A 25,959-nucleotide genomic window follows, 5' to 3' on the forward strand; every position below is an offset into this window, starting at 1 on the left:
TGTCCAGTTTTCCCAGCACCATTTGTTGAAGAGACTTTCTTTTCTCCATTGTAGGCCCTCTGCTCCTTTGTCGAAGATTAGCTGTCCTGTGAATATGTATTTTTAAACATTTCTTAAAATAATTGCTAAAATCTATTGTCAAATTAAAATTCTTAGTTTTCTTAGTTTTCTGACACCCCCACTTTAGTTAGACATATATATCACTCTTGCTTATATTTCTAAAACAGAAAAAAACTATGCTACTGCCAAAGATGTTATTGGTCAGATGCTTCTGAGAGTTAAAGAACTCAAAAGATAATTTTGAGCTGAAGATTATGTTGAAGCTAAGCAGGGGAAGCTGATTTTTTCCATGCCCCTCTAAATGTTAAAAACAAAGACAAAAATACAACCTAGATCAGTACTCTATCATTAGTCAGTTGACTTCGTTAATTCCAATAACTGCTATTTTTCATTGCACACTCAAAAGTTAACCTAAAATTATGTTTCAATCTTGATTAGGAAAAAAATAACACATATAGAATCCATGACAGATTACTATATTGTTCATAGGGTGTGCTTAAAGGCTCTATTATTGAATAACAAGATCCTATCTAGAATTTATGCTAAATGCAGATCTGGATCTGATTTCCACTAGGCACTAAGCCTGAATTGCTTGGGCGGTTAGTTTGTTTGTCTTCTTTTAAAGGAGGGAGGGCAATATTGATAAGATATACTCAAGAATGAGGTATATAGGGTGCATCAAACAAAAGGAAGGTGAAGTGGGAGGTATTGAGAAAGAATGCAGAAGGATTTTGGACCGTGGGTGTTCTTACTACTTGATGTCAGGAAGGAGACAGAGGCAATTCACATCATCACAGTACAAGTCCCATCACAAAAGACAAAAAAAAATTGAATCTCTTGTCTCCTACATGAACAAATTTCTCCTCAAGTAAAACTGTCTATAAAATATATTGTGATCGAAAACTTTGGTATATGGTGTTGTGACAATCCTGTAAATCCTGGAAAACACAAACACAGAAACATTATTTTTTATTGGATATATAGAGCACATTTGGGGTATGTTACTGTGTATGATATATGTAAAAGTGTTACAAATCTTTTTTCTTGGTCTTTTGGTTGCTTAGTAACAAGGGAATGGAAGGAGTGGTAAAAATAGGTCACCATTAAGTGAGGGATTTTCTTGTTTTTTATGTCAGGAAATATTGTTCAAGGATAATAATAGGCATAAATCATGGATGTGCTGTGCATTTCTCTGAGACAGCCCAAGCTCTGTGAGCATTACCATTTTTTTCTATCATTCTTCAACCTTTTTTTCCCCCTTCTGGGGACATGTTAAACATAAACGAAGTCAATTTTCTTATTCTTCCATAAATGTTAACAATTTTTCTTAATAGTCTATGAGTACTTCAAATTATATGTGAAATGAGAACACTCATGGCACGTTTAGAGGTACTGCTAATGTTTATCACAACAATAATAACTACTCTGGGACCTTCAAACGCCAATGAGTCATTCTTTTTCTGCAAACAAAATAAAATAGAAAATGTATTACTCTTTGAAAGTTTTGATTTTATGTTAATGGTAAGTAACATAGGACATTTAATTTAGACTGATTTAGGTAATCACTTTCCAGGTGTGCTGCATTAATTATAATCACATTTGTTTAGTGATATTATAATTATGTGTTTGTTTACATAACACCGTTTAGCCTGAAATCATTGAAGATTTGTTTGCTTAGATCTTAAAAGAGACAAAAAGCACTATAGTGATTTATTTTCCATAATGAAAAGGCATGATTTTGGGTTTTTCTTCTAGATACTCAGATAGAAATTATTAACTGTGAACAAAATACATTTTAAAAAAATCCAAATATCCAAAAGCACTGGAGAGCAACCAAAAGAGGGGGAAAAAACCCCAAAACCAGAAATAAATAGATGCTTAAAAGAAGGGAACTGTATAATGGAATATTTGTATTTATATGATTTTCCACATAAAGGCATAGCCTAATTTGTATACTAGAAGGCAAACAGAAATCCAGCAAAATCCATGGTGTTGCTGGTGACAAATTGAAGATCTTCCAGAGCTGTTGTTAAATGAGGGGACAGATCCTAATAATAAAAGTGTCGTAAAAATGGGAAGTCTCACATAAATGGGAGAGATACCATGATTCTAAAAGGAAAAGCTAGATGACTAAAGGAACTCAGCAAGAATTTCAGCTGCTGCCCACCACAGGGAAGACAATGCTTAGAGTTTGAGTCCAGTCAAATCAAATATCAGGTAGACCAAAAATCATCAATATACCTAAGAAAAGTAACAGAATCAAGAGTTACTAAAAATCTACTGTTCACAATGCCTAGTCTACAGTAAAAACAAACAAGCAAAATACTAGGCATGGGAAGAAACATTAAACCATAGTTAAGATAAAGAGCAGTCAATAAAAACTGACCCTGAGTTGGACAAGAATTGGAAAGCAGTCAAGAAATTAAAGGAATATATGTTTACAATGAATTAATAGATGGGGGACTGCAGTAGAGAAACAGAAACTATAAAAAACAACCAAATATAAATTCTAGAACAAAATTGTACAGTACCTAAAAAGAAAAATCCAATGGATAGGATTAACAATAGATTGGAGATAACAGAATGGGTAATTGAAATTCTTAAGGAAAAATATGTCAACATATAATACCATTTCCATTTTAAAAATCTTTAATATAGAATCAAAGTGATGTAATGAATGATATCTGAGAGAATTAATCATCATGAAAACTGTGTTACATGAAATTCAAAAGCATAACCTCCAGAATTAAACAAAATGGCAAAAGATGGACACAGATCTAGAGGAAAGAATGAAGAACGCACAGAATGTTAAGAATAACGCATGAAAGGCTACAATGTTATCCTTCCATTATTTAAAAACATATTTTATTCTTTAAACAAAATGTTACTACCCTGTGTTGAGGAGTTTGTAGATACTACAGGCATATGATTCATGACATCTATAGAACAATCCACGGATCTAAGTAGAACTGTTCTGAATCAAGCTTCACATATTTGTAGTGAAGTTGTAAAATATTTACTCTAAATTGACTTTGATAAAGAATAAATATTTCCCCTAAAACTACTACAAGAAATGGTGCAAAAAGAAATAATCAAAACTCTAATAGAATAATTAAAATTCCTTACTAACTGTACTCATTTAAATCAAAAGAAGATAGAAAAGAGGAAGAAACAGAGGAAGAAAAGACAACACATCTGCTTCTACTCTGGTGGTGTCACGTGGCCTGGATTGATCCTCTCACCTCAAACAACTTAAAATCCAGAGAAATTAGATGAAACACAAGTTTTTGAGATCTTGGACATCAACAAAGAAGGACAGCCAACTCTGAAAGACAGTAAACAAATGAAGTGAGCCAAGTGATTGTCCCATCCTGCTGCCATGAGAGAATTTCCAGGCTGTGGTAGAGCCAGGTGCACCCCTGCTTAGCCCAGTGGACTCCCTTAGTAGAGGGGATGGAGGTGAAAATCTAGGGAGACCAAGGTGGCTAAAGCATTCATAACAGAGTACTGAAGAGGAAAACACTACAGAGAAGAGAATTCCAGAGATCTGCATTCTGCAGAGTAGTGGTCAATGCGTGTATGTGAGGAAAGTAACTGAGGCTGGGGAAAGAACCACCTGAAAGCATCAGAGGAAATAGACTGGATTATAAAAAAAGGAAGATCCATGTAAATGTTGTCACACAAAAATTATACGATGGTAACCCTACTCAAGATAAAGCTGGCTTGGCTCTCTCAATATTAGACAATCTAGACTTCAGAGCAAATAATATTACCAGGGATGAATAATAATATTTCATAATGATGAAGGTGTTAATGTATCAAGAAAATATAACAATAGCAAGTACTTATGTTCCTAATAACACAGTTGAATAACACGAGAAGCAAAATATCATGGAATTGCAAGTAGAAATAGACAAATGCATAATTTTTGACCAATATTTCAATAACTCCTCTCTAATAGTTGAAACAAAGTAAACAGATAATTAATGAGTATAGAAGAACAACACTTCCAACAATGCTACCAACCAACTTGACCTAAGTATCGTTTATAGAAAACTTAGCCCAGAAATAGCAGAATACACACTTTTTTCAAGTGAACATCAAACATTTATCAAGATAGACCAAATTCTGGGCCATAAAATGAATCTCCGTAAGTTTAAAAATATTCAAGTCATATAAGATGTATTCATCAAACACCATAGAATTAGGTTGAAAGCAATAACAGAAATCTCTGGGGAATCCCTATATTAGTCAGGATTCTCCAAATAAAGAGAATCAATAGAAGAGAGAGAGATTGATTGATTACTATAAGGTTTATTATAAGATTTGTTATAGAAAATGGCCTTCCACGATTACAGAGGCTTAGAAATTCCCTGATCTGTCATCTGGAAGCTTGAGACCCAGGGGACCTAATGACATAATTCCATCTGAATCAGAAGGCCTGAGAAAAAGGAGTGCCAATTGACTTTTGTATATTGATCTCATATTCTACGTTCTAGATAAACTCTCTTATTACTTCTGTATGCTTTTTCAGAGATTGTTTCAGATATCCTACCTAGACAATTACGTTATCAGCAAATTAAGAGAGCTTTACTTCCTTTGCAAACTGGATACTGGTTATTTATTTTTCTTGGCTTATAACAGTGATTAGAATCTCTATTAAAATGTTTAACGGAACTGGTGAAAATCAACATCCTTGCTACCTTCCTGAATTTAGGAAAAAAGCTTTCAATCAACACCATAAGGTATATGGTTAGCTGTATGCTTTTTCCTAATGCCCTATTTCTGAGTATGTTTCCATCTATTCCTAACTTACTGAAAGTTTTTATCAGGAATGGATGTTGGATTTTGCCAAATGTTTTTCTGTGCCTATTGATATGATCATACCATTTTTCCTTTTAAATTTTGTAGTATGGTTAATTGCATTGATTGATTTTCAAATATTAATCCAATCTAATATTCTCTGGATGAACTCCAATTGCTCATGATGCATTATCATTTTGCTGGATTTGATTTACTAAGTGTTCTTCTGAACTTTCACCTTTAAGCTCATGTAGTTTTATTTTTATCAGAATGATGATGGACGTGTAAAATGAGTTTGGAGATATTCCTTCGTCAATTTTCTGCAAGAGTTTGTGTAGAATTAGTATTATTTCTCTTAAATGTTTGGTAGAACTCATTACCAAAGGTATGTGGCCTGAAGTTTACTTTGAGGAAAGATTTTCAGTACACGTTAATTTTTCAGTAGGTACAGGACCATTCAGATTATCTGTTTCTTCTAGAATGAGCTTTTGTAATTTGTCTTTTCATAAATGTGTCCATTTCATCTAAATTGGCATAAAATACCCTTGTCATGCTTACAATATCTCTAGAATCTGCAATGACATCATCTTTCTCATTCCTAATATTGGTCATACGTGTCCTATGTCTTTTTCCTATCAGTGTAGCTAAAAGTTTATCACTTGAATTTTTCTTTCAAAGACCAACTTTTTATTTCATCAATTTTCTCTGTTTTTTTTTTTCTGATTTCCATTTCATTGATTGCAATCTGTTATTAATTCCTTCCTTCTGTTTACTTTGGATTTCATTATTTCCGCAGTTCCTTAAAAATGTCAGCATACATTTGATCAGCTGTTCTGCTTCTAGGTATTTATTCAAATGTACACTCTTGCTGTTACTTGGCTGCAAGGGTAATTCCGTTCTCCCACCCACTCCCAGCCCCAGTCACAATGATGAGCTATCGCTTCCATGGAAAGGGACTCTTTGGGCATTGGCAAATTGATTCATACTCAGTAGTACGTTGTTTTCTTTGACTTTACTAGGCCAATGAAAAATTAGAATTTCTGTTTTGTCATTCTTGTCTAAGTGATTAAATTATGTTACCTGGCCTTTTCTTTTTTGTCCTTCTTACATGTCAGAAATACTGGACACATCCACAGGTTTTATGTTTTGTCAAACTCAAGAAAACGGGGTGGAAGTGCCTACTCATCTCTGAACCTATAAGGAGATTCCCCTGTATGCATTCCTCTCTTCCCAGAATCACTCAGGGAGGGTCAAGGTAGAGAATGTGTTACTCTCACCCTCTGTCTTATTTGTCTAATTCTCTTGTTTTCCTTCAGCCGTCTTCAGATCATCAAGACAGGAGGAACTTGTGAAAGCAAATTCAAGTTACGCTGCATGCAATTTTAAAGCCTTCCCATTTTTCTATTTATATCATCTTAAACTTTTCTGTTGATGTTTCAGCTATTTAGAGACACCTTTTCTAACTCAGAAACTGTATATTACACAATCACTCATTTCCAACTGCATGAAACTTCTATATTATTGCCTGATCTTTAGCGTTAGTCAAAAGGGAAAGGAAGAGACAGAGACAGTGACAGACAGACAGACACAGAAAGAGAGAGAGAGAGAGAGAGAGAGAGACTGTGTCTCAGTCAAATTTCACTTCACAGTGTCCTCAGGGTGGGGGGCAAGTCTGAAAATATAGCCAGTTGTTATGGCCCCATTTCTTGCAAGTTTAATAAGAATTGACAGTTCAGCAACTGGCAAAAATCCTCACAGTAGGTTTCTGTCTTATGAAGGAAAGGCTATTATGGTAAGAACTGTGAGTGGAAGAGGCTAGTGCTGCCATACCCAACAAAAGTAGCGAATCAATAGCAATTCAATATGTTCTAGGAGGTTGCAAAGTTTAGTTTTACCAGAAAACTATTACAGATGCAGAGGTTTCAATTTCAATCATAGGTCCCTTAAGTTTAGCAAGGGCAAAAATGGATAGGTTTTGGAGAATGACATGGATGACAAGCTTTTTCAGGTGGTAAATACAATTGCATCTGCTGTACTAGATGTGGGCTTCTAAGTGGAGAAAATCGATACAGATCCTGGCCCCTGATTGATCAGCTGAATTATTTTTTCTTGCTTCTGATAAACAGAGAGCATCAAAATATTATAATTGTAAAGCAGCATTATTCTGTCCAATGCAATAAAATACGTATAAAAGTATTTGCTGATAATCCACAATAAAATTAACAGAGAAGCATCTAGAATAAAATATTTTTATGTTCCTGAGACATAAAATGATATACAAAATTCAATCCTAATACATGGACTACACACTTTAAGGAAATAAAAATATTTATTAATTATATATAGAGAGAGATAAATATTTATATTTAGAGAAAATGAATGTTTGTGAGTGTGAATTTGTATATTGTGTATGTGTGTCTGAGTGTATCACATTCGGGAGATAGACTATTGGATACACAAAATAAAATAAAAACATAGGATCCTCTTTGAAGAAAAAACTCTCAAAGTTTACTGAGCTGTATGAATGAGTATCTAAAAAGACTCTAGCAAGGTCAATTCCTAAAATGATAGTCTTTCAAATTGTAATTTTAAAATATTTTTCATGAACTATAGACAGCACAATTATGACTTTGAAGAAAGACATTAGAGGGGGTACAGTCAGAATATTGTCATTCAAGGTAGCATTCATCACTCCATGAAGACTCAGTTCCATCACAGGATCAAGAAAAACACACTCAAAGTAAATTTGCCCTTTCCTCAAGAGGAGGCGAGAGTGAACCCAGCACTTGAACAGAAACTAAGGCTTTGAACTCACATCATAGGGATGAAGCGGAAGTTCCAGACCTGCTCCTCTCTCCCCTAGCGTGTACAGCAAGGGCTGCAGTTTACCAAGACCAATTTCATTACAAGCTTTGTACTTCGTTATTTCAGCTACCAGAAGAGTCCCAGGCCACCAATTCAACCCTCATTTCCCTTCTTCAGCCCTGCAATTCTACACACATACACTATGCTTGCCGCATTCTCCCTACATTCCCCAACTCCTGAAATTCTCACAGTCCATTACTAGAAAGAATTGTAACACTTTCCACCTCTTCTCTGAATATTTCCTTCAAGTTCTGACTCTGGAAATCTATTAATTTCCTGAAAACACTTCCCACAAATCCCTCTAAAATTTTTCCTTTTCTATTTTTTCCCTGGATCCTTGTACCACTGAACTGGGAGGTAGGTAAGAGATCTCCTTGCTTCTCATGGTCACTTGCCAAGTAATCTTTCTCCTAATCCTCAGAGGTCAGGTAGGAGCCCTTAGGTTTGAATCTTATGTTGTCAAATTGTATTACATATGAAACAGTTATTGTTGCTGTTATGCACTAACCATCAGGATATTTCCCTTCTTTTTCAATATATTTAGTCCTTGGCTCAATGTATTCATCCTGATACTACTGTGTCTTAATTATTGGCCACTTCACTCTACACGTAAATGATTCTTCTAACACTCTTGCCACTCAGTTTTTTGTATTCCTCTACTCGGGTGATCAGGTTCTCTTCCTTAGCTCAGTTTTTCACTCCCAAAGTGCATATAACAACTGAAAATTGCTCTAATCATAAATTCATGTATGCCAACCTCGGAACCAGTATATTTTCAACTCACTCCCTTTCAACTCTGACTCCAATAATTGTTTTCCTTCCTAGTACCTCTAATCTACTGATCCTCCTTAGCATGGTTCCACACCTCCTTGAATCTTCTCAGTCCTCTCTGCTCAATTTAAACATCACGATAAAGCATTATTGTCACTCCCTTGGGCATCCTATCCACTCCCTTGCCCTGTTGAAGGACGAGGACACTACTCAATATCTGGAACTAAAAGCTGGATTTATTGCCTCTAATCAAGGGAGAACTGCATTTGTCGAGCACACTGTGTGTGAATGAAGCCAACTGTAGAACTTATATACGACTTGGATAAGTATGGAGTCGAGAGGGTATAGAATTCCAGAAGCAGGGATATTTAGGAATGGTGATCTTCAGCAGATACAGTGTAGTTAAAGGGGTGCGGCTGATGCTAAGTGGTTGGTGAGCTTTCAGCAGTGAGGGAAGACCACTAATTGGGTGGCTTTCAGAGCACTGGTAATTGATGCAGAGTTATTGATGAATTGGAATGGGTTTAGACCTAGTTCTTGTGTTATTTTTGTTAGTTTGCTTTTGTTTTCTTGTAGCAAAAGAATAATCAATCTTTTCCTATCTTGAATTTGTAGTATGGGAGCATTTTTGTCTCACCCCCCCTTTTTGTTTTATTTTCTCATTTGGGAAACAAAAGTTACAATTAAATTCAATACTTTCTCTGATGTGTGCTTGGAGCCACAGAACTGAATATTCCTGGAGAAAGCCACAAGACTATGTTGATTACTTTCATTCCTAATTCACGGTCACGGACTTCAGGTGGTACTTTAACCATAGAAGGAAATAATACTTACAACCCTAATCCATATGCTCTCCCACTCCCCTAAAACCCTATTCCACATCTTCTCCTTCCTCCCAAGATCCTGACACCTCTTCCTCCATTCTCACTTGCAAGACCATACTTCTTATTTCATTGGGAAACTTGAAGTCATCAGAAGAGAATACCTATAGCTCCCTCTACCACAATTACGAGTTTAATGGAGACTTCCCCAACTACTTTATTTTACTGCCTCTTATACTAGGTATTCTATCACTGATCCTTTCTAAAACCATTCCTTTGATTTCTGAAATATATTCCATTCTTTCTGTTAAGAAGAATGATTTGGAATTCTCTACTCTCTCTCATGTTGTCAGTTATTTGCTTTGTACTAGATGATTCCTATTCACATCCAAATTTCCTGTTATTTCTCTTTTTTTGTTGGTTTTTTTTTTTTTTTTTTTTTTGGTGGGGAAGTTTGGCCTTGAGCTAATATCTGTTGCCAATCTTCCTCTTTTGGCTGAGGAAGATTGGCCCTAAGCTAACATCTGTGACCGTCCCTCCATTTTGTATGTAGGATGCCACCCCACAGCATGATGTTTTTAAAAATTTATTTAAGAAATATAGTCCCATTTCAAGGTAGTTATGTGTTTTTACTGAGCTCTAAAATATTGTTTTTGACATTACTAACTTTAGTCTATCTTGGGTAGATAATACAATGTGATTCAGAGTCCCTATTTCATATTGATAACCTACTTCCAATTCTATTCATAAACACGCCTTGCCATGATGCAATGTGGAAAATCGTCTGAAATGCAGTATCTTTCATATGCTGAAGTTTCACACACGTGTGGCTATGTTCCTCAGGTCTCTGGTTTATTTCATTGTCTGACTTGATATTCATATACTTATAACACAGTATCTTAACTATTAATGCAGCTTAATAGGGTATATAATTTGGTAGGACAAGTCATCCCTCCTTCATGATCTTCCTAAGGTACTTATTTTTTGGCCCTTAACTTTGTCATATAAAATTTAAAAGTGTTTTCTAGCTCCAGAGAAAACTTATTAAAAATTTTATTGTAATATTATTTGATCTGCACTTTGATTTGGGAAGAATTGACATCTTTGTGCTATGCCCTACCTATGAAAAATTCCCTACCTATGAAAATTATATAAGAATACAAATAATATTAATAGATTGATACGTAGTAATAATACAGAATATATGTTAATATAATAATATTTTGTAACATTATTTATGTGATGTATATTGTATTTATTTAAGTTTGTTTTTTAATCTCTAAAATCTTTGATAATTTTGGCTATTGGGACTTTCACATTTTTGTTAGATTAATTCCCAGGAAATTGATATACTCGAACTCTATAGTAAATAATATCAACCTGTAAGTAAATTATTTGTTTACTGTAAATATCATTTTGAATGGAAGTGATACTAGTGGGCGTCTTTATTTCATTCATAATTTTAAAGAGAACACTTCCAATCTTTTCCTATTTAAGAGTAATTGCTCTGATGTATTAATGTGGCAAATAACATTTACGGATATTTAAAATAATACACCATCCTTTTAAAATGGGATTAAATAAATTTGGTGGTTATTTATTATCTTTAGAATCACTGTTGAATTTACTTTAATTTTTTTCTTTTGCTAATGTCGCAGTCTGATAGGTGAAAGAAATTGGCCTGTGATACTTTGCCTGGTTTTGTTATTGGGTTAAGCTAATGTCATTGGTCGAATTGTGAGGAGTCTTGTCTTTTTTCGAAAGGATAATATAAAATCAGAATGAGAATTTCTTGAAGTTCGGTGGGTTTCTCCCATGAAATGATCTGAGTCTGATCTTTTCTTTATGTGCAGTTATTCAACCACTGCTTCCATATATTAATACTTATAGGATAGTTCACACTTTTTAATTTCATCCTGAGTAAGTTTTGTTAACATATTTTTTCTAGGCATATTCCCATTTAAACTTATGCTTAAAAGTTGTTGGCATGTAGTCATTGATAGCATTCTCCTATTATCTCTTTTATCTCTATTGCATCTATAGTAATCCCTCTTGCTCCTTTCTTGCATATGTTATGTATTGTCTCTGTTCTCTTGCCATTCTGGCAAAAATATTTCCTTTCTGGTAGATATTTATGATATTTTTTAATGCTACACTTTTCTCTGGGAGAATGTAAGTGTTTGAATGTGGCATGAATTTATATTTTCACTCACCATTAATTTGTTAGAATTTTCCAGATTCTATGTGAGCTATATGAAAATAAAGCCTGATATTTAATTTCTAGAAACAATAGAGTTTAAAATATGGTTAATATTTCTTTAAAAGGAAAAATTTCAGAACGACGACCTCATAACTCTCCAAGTTAAGGTTAAGACAAATAGAAAGAGAGATAACATCAGTTAAATTGAAAGTAGAAATATAACGTAGTGGTTTTCTGGTCCCCTCATAACTGAAAACGTGTTCTGAAAGACAATTACATGGAGCTAATTATTTTTTCAGTCTCAAGGGTATTGGATTTAGTGATGCATGTTATGTTTTTTTAAATCAGATCAGAGTTATGATTAACCCAATACTGTGTACAGCAAATACTATTTTATGACTAAAACATTCTTTATCAAAGAAGAATCAGAATAATGAATGACATAATTATCTCCACTCCCTTTTCTTGGCTGTGCTTCCCCGTTAAAGCTATCAACAAATATTTAAATATTGCACCTGTTGTGGGAAAATATCATGGGATACTCAAGGGAAGAAAGTGATCACAATATTTTTAAGGCTAATAAAGTAGAAATGAGTAAGAAATTAGAGGAAATAATGTATATTTAAAATTTTTGATTAAATTGGAAAAAAAAGAACTATGAATTGCGACATTGTTTTTTATCTTAAAGAATCCATAGTTATTTTAATAGATCTGCTCAACACCCACCCCATAAAAACTGTATTCTTCATGTCTGTGAAGATATATGACAACTTTAGTGTTATGTGTTAATGAAAAATTACCTTTTCTCACAAAGATATATTTTTAATTCTTAACTTAGACTTCTGCTTACACTCAACTTCCCAGTCTCCTGTTCATACACCTAGTATAGAAAAAAAGAAGCCCCCTCTAAGGACCCACGATTTGAGTCGGGTTTCAGATGGATAATAGTATGATCTTCTCATACAATTGGTAACATCAAGATACTGTAAAGCTTAACTAAATTCATTCAATTTTAACATTAAAAGTCCAGTTGAAAGTGTTTGAAATCATCAAACTCTAAAGTATTGAAAATGCTCATCAATGCTGAATCCCAAGTTAAGGACTTAGTTTATTAATGTACATATTGAAGAGAAGTGAATGAGATAATTCTTTACCACTATTTATTGGGACTCTTCTTTTTTTCTGAGGAAGATTAGCCCTCAGCTAACTGCTGTCAATCCTCCTCTTTTTGCTGAGGAAGACTGGCCCTGAGCTAACATCCGTGCCCATCTTCCTCTACTTTATACGTGGGACGCCTGCCACAGCATGGCTTGCCAAGCGGTGCCATGTCCGAACCCAGGATCTGAACTGGCAAACTCTGGGCCGCCCAAGCCAAATGTGCAAACTTAACCACTGCGCCACCAGACCGGCCCTGGAACTCTTCTTATTAGCACCTAGAAGGAAAGTTCAGAAAACATAATCCTAATTAATTTGCCCTATCAGTAATGTTGATTTTAAAATGAATCTAAACTTTTTGGTCTTTTTAATTATAAAATTAAATCATACAAATCAGTAAATAAAACTTGAAACATACATAGGAGAATTAATAATAATAATTTGATTATTGTTTTATATGTAAGTAATTAAAATAGATATGAGAAAGTAGATATAAAAAATGGAGCTTTTTAAACTTGCACTAATAGACACAGAATGGTAAAATAAATTGAAAAATAGTGATTAAATGTAAGCAATGTCATGAGCAGTTTATATTACTATAATAGGGTCAACAATAAATGGAAAAATTCCAGTTTAATATGGCACCTAATATGTCTCCTATCAATTTACCTTTATAATAACTATGATGACATAAAATAAAAGACAATCCAACCAATGAACTTGCAAATAAGTGCAAGCACAGACAAAATGAAAATGCCTGGGGAAAATTTCCACTAACCACAACATCAATAATTGGAATTCAAGTACAAAGCCCACACTCTCATTTATAATTAGACAAAAGGCTCCAGTGTAGGTAAAGATGCCATTGATTCATTCCCATTGCTTCATTCTAATTTGAGCTTGCAGGCAATATCATAACTAGAATATAAAGAAATCATACCTGAAGTGTGTGGCAGCTATCTTGTAAACCAGCTAGAGAAAAATTTCAACCCCCAATCCATGTGTCAAACTCTATATCATTATCAGGATTAATTCTTTTAATTTAGCCACCATTTAGAGGCATTTATGTTTGTAACAAAGTCCGAAGTGGAGAGGAATTTTATAACCTGTTGTATTCTGGCATTCATAGTGGCATGAGGGGAAATAGTTGGGTGAAAATGCAAAAACCAAAACAAGAGATAGATTGTCTTTAAATTATTATATTAGTAAGAGAAAGTTTATTTAGCTGTATCTATTCTCTAGTCTTGAGACAGGACCAAATGTTCAGTCCATACCACAGAACCCCAGTCTGTGGATGACTGTTAGGCATAACAAATAATTTGAATTGAGGACTGTATTTCAGCAATCAATGCTCAAAACATCTAAGCTGAAAGTGAAGGGAGCTAAAGACATCCCATGAATATTGCCTGTTGAAAGTCATCAAGCCTGAACAGAGACGTTCACAACTACACTTGTGGCAGGCCAACTGACCCTAGGATGGTCCCCTGTTCATGCCCTATGTCACTGCCTCCTCCTGAGTGTGGGAGGGTCCTGTGCCTTGAATATGGCAAAGTAGATGCGCTCTCTCTCCCATGTTTATGTTATGTTTTTGATAGGCTTTGTCTCACTAGTATGAAGGAGAACAATGCCTCTCCTCTGCTGACTTTGAAAAATGAGCTGCCATGTTGTGAGTGGGCCAATGGAGAGAAACATGTTCCAAGGAAGTGTAGGCAGCCTCTAGGAACTGAGTGATCTCTTGCCAATAGCCAGAAAGAAAATGGGAGCTCATTTCTCCAGACACAAGGAGATGAATTCTGCCAACAACCTGAGGAAGCTTGGAAGCAGACTTTTATCCAAACAAGTTTCTGATATGATGACAACCCTGGCCGACACCTTGCCTGCAGCCTTGCCAGACACTGAAGCAGAGAAACCAGATAAGCTGCATGCCCAGAACACTGACCTATAGAACTGTGAAACAATAAATACGTGTTGTTTTAAGGTACTGTGTTTGTGGTAATTTGTTTCACAGCAAGAGACAACTAGTACAATGATAAAACTTCTACAAAATAAAATATCATAAAGTGAACGGGAAAGTTTTCTTTGTAATCTAGTAATAATAGAATGTTGATGAAAATTCTTTTCTGTAAGAAATAAACATTTAAGAATATATGTAGTTGATATTCTCCAAATATGAGAGGCAATATTGCTTTTATGAAGCAGAAGAAATCATTAACATTTGAAAAAGAGTGTGAAGAGAACAAGGATATATGTAAAAGCCTGCTTAAATTTTTAAAATACAAGATTAATAGAGAAATTTTAAAATGCACCAAATACTACTTAAATAAAAACAATTGGACTCTACAGAAATACAATCAACTTCTAAGAGTAAAGGCAAGGATTTATTATAATAGGCAGAAGGTTCTGGGCTTAATTATGATCTGATTCTTCTACCTTTTAAAATTTTATTCCTCTCCCAAATTCCTTTTCTTTCCTACTGTTTTATTTTCTCACTAGCAATTGCCACCTTCAAATTTATAATATTGTTAACTTATTCACTATGTTTATTAACTCTCTACTCCTCATGGAATAAAATGCCCCTGGATGCAGAATTTTGGTTTGTTTCTTCATTGATATGTCCTGAATATCCAAAAGAGGCCATCATTCATTCCAAGTGTCCAAGAAATCTTTGTTCAATAAATAGAACAAAAGAAATATAAAAAGAGAATAACAAATAATACTGAAATCAGAAGAGAAAAAAATGCATTATAAAAAACATACATAAGTTTTCAGGATTTCTTAGTCTACAGATCATCAAAACTCAAAAATTTCCTGTGAGCACTCATTATGTAGTTCACTCTAATGAGTACTTAAAACTAAGAGAATTTATGGGGTCAGCCAAGTGGTGTGGTGGTTAAGTTCACCCTCTCCACTTTGGCTGTCCAGTGTTCATGGGTTCAGATCCTGGATGCGGACCTATACATTGTTCATCAAGCCACTCTGTGGTGGCATCCCACATACACAACTGAGGAAGATTGGCACAGATGTTAGCTCAGGGCCAATCTTCACCAAAAAAGGGAAAGAGGGAGAATTTATATGCAGATGATGAGGTGTGGAAGTTATTTTTACTATTGTTTTCAAATGTTCAATTAGACTTTGATAAACTTGAATTCAATTGTTAGTTGAAATTACATTCATTAGCTAATGATAATATTTGTCTGTAATATAATAAATTATAAAATCAAATATGGTATAATTATTAAGAATATTTATAAAATGTTTTGGTCCTCATAAAAGTGCTGATATAGTATTGCTATTTTGCTAATTTATATATTATGCACTTTAGATGATCTAGTACTTTTTGAGCCATATATTTGCTTACCTTTTGTTTCATTGCAATTCAAGTTAGTTTAATTGAGTTTGATAATTTCATAGTTTGCATTTATTTGATGATTTGGAACAGTTTTCTGCAGAGACACTTTGTCTTCCTATTCTGATATCAGCACATTTCGTTCAGAGCTGTAAACACTTGAAATACAGCTCAACAGCTGCTCTTCCCTTTGCTTAATGTTTTGTTTCATGGCTTTTTTCCACCTCTTACTGGTTTTAAATTATTTTCCTATTCCTTGGGCACATCTGGCATTCTTTCTTTTCATATTCTGAAATGTATTCATTTGTCTAAGCAATAACTTTTGTAGGTTTGGAATACTTTGGATGCTGAAGGTTATTTTAATTTTTATAATGGTAATTTGGAAACTACACTAATTTATAGTTAAATATGCTTCTGCAAGTGGCCTCACATTCTGAGAAAGGAAAACACAGGATTTCAGGAAGTATAGCTATGCTACTGTGATTATTTATTTATTTATTAAAGATAAAGTGTGGTCACGTACTATCTCTTGTACGTTCTTCAAGTAGTCCAAAAATCTGCATTTCCTGTTTTGTTTTATTGACTGATGTAAAATTTCAATAATATTTTTGATGTCACAAATAACCTGAAATACTACTTAACCTTAGCATGTTTCAGTGGATATGGATAGCTTCACTCCTAATTTTACTCTTATTCATCCATGCAAATTACAATTCTAGGAATGATCATACTCTTTAATTAATAATCAATGAACAGGTGTTTTTTTGAGCATCTAGGATACTCAGCACAAAGCATTAGATTTATGTGGAATGGAAGATAAACGAAATTTATTCCTACTATCAGTGATGTTATGTCTGAAGACAGCACTAATATGAGAGTTGAATTGATTATAAATTCCAAAAAAATTCAGAGACTAGAGAAATAAATTGTGCAGTAGATAATTGAAGAGGTCATGGGGAATGAGGGGGCTCAGATTTTTCAAGCTAGATTATACTAAAATATGAAGTGAAAAGAATGAAAGCAGGCAGGGTGTGTCTATTTTGTCCATAGTGAGTTTAGATTGTTGATTGACTATGCCAGCATAGCTTGTGGGTACATTATAGAGAGAAATATGTACAAATACTTATTATTGTGATAGAAAATGAGTTTCATCAGGTAATGTATTCCTAAAAGAAACATAATTGACTTTGTAAATTAACCTAATTGTTACTCCTTTCCCATGCCTTTTGTTCCTCCATTTTTTTCAAATTAAATGACACAATTAGAAAATTGTGATTTTTGATGAAATTTTATAATTAATTTTATTATAGAAATTAAAATATACACATTGAGCTAGAACTAAAATCAATTTATTATTAAAGAAAACTCTATGATTTCAGAATGTCAAGATATTTTTCAAAATTTTTAAATTATTTATGCAGATTTGTGATTTTTATGTTTACTTTTGGAAAATTAATGTATGCAATGAGCATTGCTATGTGTATACTTCCCATTATGCTTCCTGCATGTTCAGAGTTTTTAAGATTTAAATAATGCCTTTTTAAATATTTTTCAAAAGGAACCAATAGAAATATGTTTGAAAAACTCAAGCCAAAGAAAACCCAATGATTCCCTTAAGTACTTAAAATATATTTAACTTTTATATTTATTTACTCCTCACCATGGTTGACACATTAATGCTGGAGAATCATCAGATTCACCATAAAACACCTTTAAAAACTTAAGTCAGGATTTTGGCAATGTAATTAATGTGTGGCATGTGATTTTACATGCTTTGACAATTATTCTCTTCCTCAGAACAAATGTCTTATTTGAAGGGAAAAGTTATCAAACAAAGAAGCAATGCCACCCTGAATGTATACATATTGGCTCCTTGTCTCTATATTGCATTACATGGATCTATTTTCTAACCCTTTATCAATGCCACACTGTCCTACATAACATTACTTTATAAATCTTGACATCTGGTACAACTCCGCCACTATGCTCTTCTTTAAGGCTATCATGGACATTCTTTTAATCTTTTTGTCTGTGATTGTAAAGAATTGGCATAACAATTTGGAAAGAATTATATTTTTTTCATTGAAATTTATAAACATGGTATATACATATTTAAATATTCACTGCTATATCTCAGTAAAGTTTTATATATCTTAATATGAAATGTGAAGTTTTGCCAAACTTATTATACCTTATTTATATCCTGGTATTTTAAATGATATGTAGTTTCCAATTACTCGTTGCTGAGATAAAAGAAAACAAATGCATTGTACACTTTGGCTTTGTATCTAGTTACCATGCTCAACTCTCTTATTTTTCTCCAGTTTCTATGGAGATTCTTTTGACATCTCAAGACACTATTATTATATTTTCTTTTATATTTATTTGCATAGATATCCTTTAACAGATTATATAGGATGTTGCATAAAGCTTGGGCCCAAGAATGTCTCATTTTCTTTCAGATGAGTCAGTTGAGGCATAGAGAGGTTTAATACCTCGTTTGTGGTGCAGCAGTATGACTCCAAAGTCTGTGCTTGTCTGACTACTCAACTAAAACACACACACACACATATACACACAAACTTATACCTAAATCTCAGGGGAAAAATCTTAGACCATCCATGGATTAAATAAGCTATATTATTACAAAATATTGACAACAGATTAACAATAATGTCATTACATTTATTGAACTGGGGAGCACAGGTAGATCAGTACGGAGAGAAATTCAGAGCTCTTAATACTCGTATTCACTCACTCATTATCAAATGTCTATTGAGCAAGTGCTGTGTACTGGGCAATGTTTCCGTGACAAAATGAAGAGTAAAAAATGATCATGCTTAGTATGCAACTCAAAGAGGTAGAAAAAGATGAAAAGCATAAACACTAAATGAAGGAAAAAATGTCTAAGATTAGAAGTTAATGAAAGAGAATAGCATAAAAGTAGAGCTGATTAAAATTTAAAAATTGTAGTTCTTTGAAAAATAACTGCACTCTAGAAGCACAAGAAGGGTGATAGGAACTTAGAATCTTAGTACGCACAAAAACACATGATTTGCTTGACATGTCATATACTTTTCTGGGAAATTTTTCTGCAACAGGTGAATAAAATACAATATTTTCTATTGTCTTGGGTTTTCAGTTAGAGTTCCAACACTGACAGCTGTAATTGATAAGTGCCCCCCACATTTTCAAGAGGAGCTGTTCGACTTAGCCATGCAGGACTTGTTAAAGAATGGGTGAACCAGTACTGCTACATCACCTCCTCATCTACTGCCAGTCAACGTCAAAAGACTAGACACTCAAAGAGTCGTGAAATAATACATTAGAATAATGAGATTTGGCTTAGTTGTGTGTGCTGTGGCATTTCTTCTCTGCTCTTGAAATGGCACCCTCTCTCCTACCGAAGGCAAGAGAGGATAGTTTCAAGAGACTTAATGATGAAGATTGGGTCTCCAAGAAGGGGAGATGCTCTTGTTGACCCCCCTCTGTCAATACTTGTCAATACCACCCCAGAGCCATAGTCAAAATGTAGCTGGAGTTTACAAAGAACTTGACCTGTTTGTCCTAAAGTTTGGGACACATAACAACATGGAGGCTGTTGTCTGGCTCCCATTTTGTGAATTCCAAATAAGGGATACTATTTAGAGGAGTCATAGATGCAGGGTGAAGAGAGAGGGCAGAAGCAGGCAGCCTGAGCTCCCAGTGTTTGGCATATTTGTACGATGTGGCATATACTGTACGTTTCCTGTGTGCCAAACAGATTCTGAAGAAGATGAGAGACTTGGATAATCACTATTGGTACCCACTCAGAAGAGGCGGTCTGCTTGTGGTGACAAATGCCCAGAAACACAGCCTGTAAAAACAAAGAGTACATCCCCCAAGCCAGTAGAGCAGAATTCCTTGGTAACCTCTGAAGAACTCACATCTACATCCCAAAAGGGAGCCAGCACTTATTAATGGAAAGTAGACTGTGAAACATTAAAGATAAATATGATAAACACTAGAGAAACAATTAAAATTTGTAGAAAAGAGGTACTAATAAACAAATAGAAGAGATAAAATGGAATCATAAGAAATGTTCAATCCAACAAAGAAAAAGAAGGAAAACAGAAATAACAAATAAGAAAAATAAAATAACTAGATTTAACTGCAAAAGATACTAAAATCAAGTATTTTTGCTGTACTCTGTATTCATGAGAACATTTGGGAGGAGCGCGTGGTGGATGTGCTACACTAGGCAATTGCTTACTAAAAAAGAGCTAGGCCTGCTGTACTAGCTTAGATGAATTACTCTGTAAGGCAAAATGCACTGTTAGATGTGAAAAAGGTCATTACATAAAGATAAGAGGAAGAATTCACCACTACTATACAAAATTAATACATCAATAAGATAAAATAATAGTGAGGAATCAGAAGACTTGAAAGTCAAAATTAACATATTTAATCTGATGGACATGTCTGGATGCACACACACACACACACACACACACTTCCACATTCAACAATTAGAGAATACCTCTATCGCTTAAGTTCACTTAGCCATAATACGATTTATACTCCACAATAAGGAGAACGTAATTTTTAATACAAATGTGATTGTGTCTTTTCACCATTTAAAAACCTTTAAACCACCTGTTTCTTTGGAATAAAATCAAAATTGTTGTGTATGGGCAGAATGGCTGGATTGCATCTTCAATATCTAGTCCCTGACTGAGTCTTCGCACTCTGCTCTTTTTAATTTTGTTACACTTCCAATAGTTGTGGTCTTTCGATTTCTCGAACATGACGTTTCTCCTTAGACTCTTATTGCAAATTCAGTCTCCTCTCTCTGAAGAACTCTCTCCTCACAATTCTCCCCCCTCACCATTTCCCTTCAAGCTTTACAGTTCTGCTAAGATGCTATTTCTACAGGGGGGCTTTCTCGACTTCTAGTTGAGGTCAAATATCTTTAATATTATGTTCCACTAGCACGTTCTACTTCCACTTTTTTATTCATTTATGCTCTGCAATTACTTTAATGGTCTTTATTTCCCCCACCAGACTCCTTAAAGATTAATATCATATTTGCTAAATTCATCATTATATCTATTTTTCCTAACATAGTAATTGGCACGTAATAGAAGACTTTCAAAAAGGTTTTGAACTAATAAATAAGTAATCACATAGGTATTATGTAAATATTTATTACATAAAAGATAAATATAGTTAGCATGTCTAAGCTTACTATTTCATAAATCTGGTATGAAATTATATTGTAGTACCACCTTTTATACATAACTTTTGAAGCTAATTCTGACATTAAAAACCTAACCCGAATGCCTCATTTTAGGAATTATGCTAACCTCAACCCAGTCCCTACTCCTCAATGGAAAGTAACATATCCTTCCTCTAATCTTAACTTCATTATCAGTATTTATATTACAACAGGTAACAGGATCTACTTTGCCCTATTGCTATTTTCCTACACGTCTTCATTTCTTATTACTAAATTTCTAGCAGAGACTGAGAGTAGGGTTTTCATCATTGCCTAACGTGGACCTAATGCTCGCTCACTATTTGTGGACTACAAACTGAATGAGGCCAGATAGTATGTCAGTGTTTCCAAATTGAGTGTTGGTACTCCAAGAGGCCAACAGGATACTGGGAAAATATGTGAATCTTCACTTGTTACAAGAATTTATCAAATAAAATAATAAAAGTTATCAATTATTTGAACATTCCCAAATATCTTGGTATGATATACCTTCCTCTAAGTCTCAACAAGGCCCTGACCACTAGCTGCTTCCCTGTCTGCCAGATGACCTCCTGTGACACTTGAAGTTGATGGCTGACTGAAGTCCAACCCAGTGGATTCTTGCCTCCTCTTCATCCAAAGTTAAATTACTGGTTCTGAATCAGAGAAGCAGCCTCACCTATTGCAAAGGCTATGTCATTGTATACGGGAGTACAAATCCTAGCAATTGTCAAAATGGTACAAATGCCAAATGGTAACAAATAGTACAAAAATGGTGCCAGAGTGCTGTGTATGTGTAGCACACTTGTGAACATTACAGACAAAATGTCTCTAGTAATCCAGGTATTAGGAGTTCAAGCAAGTATAGGAATTGCTGTGAGCGTTCATCTCTGTAACAGTCCTTAGACCAGTTCTTTGCTTTGTGTGTATTTCCTACTCTTTGTTTATGTCTTGTCCAAAGGAATGCTTTACACTTCCTTCACAAAACTCTTCTCAATTGCTCCAATCAATGAAAGTAATACAACTTTGATATGTTAAAAAAATACATAAGAACTAATACAAATGTGAGTAAATGCAAAAATGGAAGTTACAATAAAAACAGAGAGGGATTAAGAAAAGCTGTATAAAATGAGGAATCATAGTTAATAGGTTAAAAATCTTACTCAGCAGCCTTAATGGCTCTGGAAGCAATTTATTTTTGCCCAAGGACATTTTGACTTATAATAACCTATTTTAGCATTACCGTAGCATATCCCATGAGAAGTCATGGCAGAGTTTACTAGAGTCCCTCAGTTAACATGCACTTATGGGCTTCACTCCACTCAATATCTGTCAGCTGAAGAAAAAAATTCTTATATGCACTGGAGCATACGCCAACTAAAATACATCCCAAATTCTCTGTTAAAATACAGCAACAGTAATAAATGGAAATCCGTTGCATATACTGTGAATTACTTACATGGTACACCAGTGTTAGGTAGTTTGTTCTCCACAGGGTCACTACAAAAAGGCTGCCTTTCTGTATTGTGGACATCAGGATAAATGCGTCCCTTTAAACTAGAGCTGCATACACTGCAGTGGAAAATATAGAGAGGAGATTGTTCCAAACCTAATGTTCCTTTAACACTCCTTTGAATTCCTGTGTAACTACAATTACAAAATATATCGGGGAATATTGACACATGCAAATATTCTTTCTCTCACAATTTGAGATTTTGAGCTGCTTGCAAGTGCAGCAATATTTGATTCCTATCAACTAGTTTATCCTGGAAATTATGACTTATTAAGTGTGTCTTCCAGAATGACTGATTCAACTATTCAGATTTCTTCAGTATAACAAAGGAAAACATTAGCTATTATTGGCAGCATATCTTTTGAAAACTTTCATTTAGATAGGGAGAAAAAACAAATTATCTTTTTAGATGCTGGTTTTCTGCTACTGTTCCACTGAAATTGCAAATTTCGCTCATCTGTGCAATCTTTTCTCACCTATTTTCCTTTGGTTCTATGGGGTTGTCAATTAGCAGCAAAGCCACTTTTACTAAAACTTATTAACTGATGTAGTTAATATCCTACATATTAATGAAGCTTAAGCAATTATTTACAATATAGATGGATGAGCAGGGGGCACAAGAGACCAATTTAGAGGCCGAGCATCCTTAAACAAGTTCCAGAGTGAAAACCGAATAAAATTCACAGCAAAGTTCATCTGACTCTTATTGATAGGTTTGACTCTTAATGGCTGAGCAGTAATTCGGTATAATTGGTAAAAATGTGTTGTAAATGACCGCAATTAATATTACTTTTTCGCAAACAAACTAAGCTTTTTGTTGTTGCTATTTGGAAAGGCAGTGTGCTCATGGGAGGGAAAGGTTGCTAAAACTTTGCTTCTTCACTGGTGAAACTAGGGGAATCGATCCACTTTTTTATCCTACCCTAATTTCTGCTTGGCTTTTCAAGCCAAGCTTTTGAGTCTTTCTGGATTTCAGGTGAAAAGGCTATCCACGTTCATCTAATTAGGTCCATGGACAATAGTGATTGGTCTGCTCTATAGCTCAAGAATTGGACACATGAACCTGTGAGCTGAGGACTCCCAAACACCTTGTGGTGACCGACTTTCAACTACCAGCATAGATTAGGTACTTATAGAACTGGTCTCAGGACAGTTTACTGCTCCACATGGGTTTCCGTCTCTGTTCCTCCGTCCTTCTGCTCACTAAGAAAGAAAATTACTTTAGAGTTTTTATTTAACACTAATATTCTTTGTTCCAAAAATACATCTCATAGAGTTTTCTGAAAAACTTATTAGATTTTATCAGATTTGATGTCATAAGCCAACATAACTATGATTTAAAGAGAATATTTGCCAACTTCCAGCTCTTTTAACACCACAATTATTTCTGTAATATAATCTCAGGAAGTCCATCACAGAGTTATAATCATCATAATGATACAAATAAATTTTGTCATCATCATGATACAAAATCTTATAATGTAATTCAAATAATACAAAAAAGCTTTATTGCAGGTGAGGAATGTATGCTAAGGCTGAAATCTATTTAATATTTAATTCAATTATGTAATAACAGAAAAATATTCAGCAACAAATAAAAAAACATTGAATAGGGAAGAATGAAAAGTTATTTTGGCTGTTTGGGTTCAAGAAGGTAGGAAGTAATTTAGTGCAGTATGACAGCTCTTTGATTCCACAGGGTGAAAAGATAGCTGCCCCCAGATGGTTTTCAAAAACTCATTAGGCAGCAAAGGTGACAGGTGATGCTTTCCTATTATTAGGTAAAACAGAGAAAATTCATCTGTGGAAAAAAAATGAAACACCTGCAAGTCCCTGGATCTGGCATTTGGATCAGCTAAAAGCACAAAGCCACCCATGCATGCTTATATTTTTTGAAATCATGATATTATATATGGGACTCCATTTTGCTTTGCCTCATAGCATCTGGGATGCAGAGTGAAATAGCATTCCTATAATAATTGGAGAAAAAGTAAATCTTTTTCTTAGATGTCTCAAAATAAACTCCAAGCCTCAGAATTGTGAGGCAATCCTATAATATATTTTTTCTCTAACATTTATGGAAATAAAATTATTGATAAAGAGAGGGAAAGAGGAAGAACAATAGAGAATATGGAGATCACAGAGGAGAGATCGAAAGTGATGACATCTGATCCTCTAGAGCCTTGGTATTCAAAGCGTGGTCTGAACCAGCAGCATCAGCACTACCCGGGACGTTATTAAAAATGCAGAACGCATTTTGCCAAGAAACGCTCCTCTAGATGAAAATTAAGCATACTGAGATAGCAGAGATTAATAAGATGGGAGAGCCTGAGGGAGATGGGGAGCAGAAAATAAATTTTACACATCTATTCCAGACATTTGCCTTAAGCTAGTACTCTTCTCTGCCCTCATTGTGGAGAGTTAAAGTGTACTGTATTGCCATCTTGACCACCTGCTATGCCCTCCACCTTGAATGTTGCCCTAATGTTTCTTTCTGTTTTTCATTTGTTCTTCATTTTTAGACCTGCCAATAAATGATCCAAAAATCTGACCTTTTGGAATTCTCTTTCCTAAGTGGCTCTTATAGTTTGTCATATCACCTCTCAGATAATTATAATCAGCTTTCTGCCATCACTTTTTCCCTGAAAACTAATCACAGAATTATCTTCCTACATAGAATATTTCTACTTGGATGTTTAACTAAGATTTCAGATAAATGTCCAAACCCATTCATCACAATTCCTAATGAAATTAGTCTTTCTTCTCAAACCAATACTTGCCTCTCTCAATCCTGCCAGGAAACAAGATGGAATTTTAATTATAAGAATTTCTCCTCCATAGTCTGCAATATGTAGCAAGATCTTAATATAAAGTAAATTATATTTAAGATAAATTTTAATGCAAATAATATAATGCAACATGGATCCATTGTGCTCCTCCCTGCTCTTTCTAAGTCTAATTTTGACTCCATTACCTCACTTCTAGATTATTCTAACTTAAATTAGATATTCTTTCTAATTCTACCTTTTCATATCTATTTAATGTAATTTTCTCAAAATTTCCACTTTTCCATGTTATTAAACACTTAACTATGTTTAGTAGATGCTTATCCATTCTAAGTATCCATACTATGCCTGACTTTGAACAGCTTTTTTGATATTCCATCTGGTAGCCTGGATAATTTGTTGG

This window comes from Equus caballus, chromosome 2 (assembly GCF_041296265.1).
Source record: "Equus caballus isolate H_3958 breed thoroughbred chromosome 2, TB-T2T, whole genome shotgun sequence".
NCBI classification, from domain to species: domain Eukaryota; kingdom Metazoa; phylum Chordata; class Mammalia; order Perissodactyla; family Equidae; genus Equus; species Equus caballus.